At 36.8% G+C, this 1,965-nt stretch overlaps 1 pseudogene; it reads right to left on the bottom strand.

Annotated features, from left to right (window-relative positions):
• LOC104767950 overlaps nt 1–1,965 on the bottom strand; it is a 14,281-nt pseudogene that overhangs the window by 6,020 nt on the left and 6,296 nt on the right.

The raw sequence follows: 1,965 nt of genomic DNA, 5'->3' as shown, positions 1-1,965 counted from the left end.
TATAGTTTCCCAGATATAACAATAACAGCTCGCAAGTATTATCATTTCCCTCAAAACATGAATTCATACTGAAAGTGGCAGCCAACTTGGCTTAGAATAGTATCAGACCTAAACTAGGGGATTGCACCGTCTCTGGCATAAAAAGTATCCACTCCCACGAACAGTCTTAAATCAATACCAATGATTAAGCAAGGATGTGGTTCACTTACCAATATTCCGACAAGCTCGACAAATTTACTACAAAGAGCAGGTAAAGGCGCCATTCTGAAATTCGAAAGGAAGGAATTCTTTGATATGTTGCTCTCCACCTCTTTGATGATGATACCAATAATCCTGTGGTATTATATCTTTTCTTAGTATCATTTAAATGAAGTCTAGAACTCAATAGAGGGACTGAAATTGCAGGTTGAAGCACATATATTGTGAAAGGTGAAGAAACTATTGTATTATCAAACAGAGGAATGTTGACCGTACTTATTAGAATCTAACACATGTCTCATTCTATTGAAATACCTTTTCTCATTCTCCCCAATTACCAAGGTGTGCAAGACATGTTTGAATGATTCGTAGCATTCAATGACAGCACATTTCATGTATTCGTCTGCGCATATGCGCTTCCAGAGGTCAGAATCTTTTGTTCGAAATTGAGCTGCCATATCCAATGCTATCGGTATCTGTAACAAGATGAGAATTTTAGCAATAAGTAGAAGTAGAAAAGGTATTTGTGATGGCAAAAAAAGAAGAAGATCACAAACCTTGCTTGCAAGCAAAAACGGTGGCCACTGAATTAGTTTCAAACTAGGGTCTGAAGTGTATGGAACAAGCAACAGATCCATCTCCCTGGACAAACAGTTGGTTTAAGACACGGAGAAATTGGGATTCATGAAGAAGGCAGTATAACTATAATACCTAAGTTGTTACCTGTCACTGATTAGATCTTCCTCACGGAAGCTGCAAATTATTTCATTCCAGAGTTGGGAAAATTTTGCCGCTTCAGTTCTTCTTGCAGCAGTGACCTGCACAGAAATATAATTTAGTAGATGTTGACAACATTCTTTCAACGATCACTTTGTAGATACAAAAGAGCATCAATCTTCTGTAACCTCTGCAAATCTTTTTGACAAGGAAAACCCTCTTCTCCTTGTTTTATCAGAAGGAACAAGATACGTATTAAATGCTCCAGGTAATGATTGAAACCTTGACCTTAGCATTCCAAGTGTTCGTATCTGGAAGGCAAACAGAAATGAGCTTATGTGTTCAAATATTTTTATGCAGGACAATGCATCAATTTCCACAGTTGCGTCTGTGACATCTAATTAATTAAGGAGATATTCATTCGAATGAATGTCAAAAGCACTTCTTATAGAGGATCATCCATCATAGCTACCTTTGGAGAACTACATATCAACTATTTACAAGAGATACTAGTTTATTGAACCATTTGGATTACACTAAAACAATAACATTGAGGAATTAGAAGATTGAATACTAACTAAATGTTATAAGAAGATATAATGCAAGAATGTTAATCGACTGAGTAGAAACACATGTGAACAATGTAAAAGAAGCATCTCAAACGCTATTTGATATCATCAAACGCCATGTGGAAACCTTAATGTCGTTTTAGTAACACAACAAGGGTAAGAGAAGTGGAGTAGAATGAATCCAGAATATACTACCTCTCCCAAACGATCAAAGGCCCCAATGACACCACCACATATTGTGGAGAATATAGCATACCAAATTTGGGTGTCCATAAAATAAACCTGAGCAAAAATTAAGGAATATGAGACACCAATCATTCTACTTATACCTGACCAAAATCTCGTTCATTTAGATGTGTGGTTAAGAAAAATATACCAGAATAACTGGTAACCAGAGCGACACCACTGCTCCATAGTTGTGCTCAGCTGCATGGCGAGTCGAAACATTTATCTTAGCCGAAATACTAACAGCAAAGTCGAA

Source organism: Camelina sativa, chromosome 19, assembly GCF_000633955.1.
Source record: "Camelina sativa cultivar DH55 chromosome 19, Cs, whole genome shotgun sequence".
Classification (NCBI taxonomy): Eukaryota; Viridiplantae; Streptophyta; class Magnoliopsida; order Brassicales; family Brassicaceae; genus Camelina; species Camelina sativa.
The sequence above is the reverse complement of the archived record's forward strand: the minus strand, read 5'-3'. Positions and strand labels throughout refer to the sequence as shown.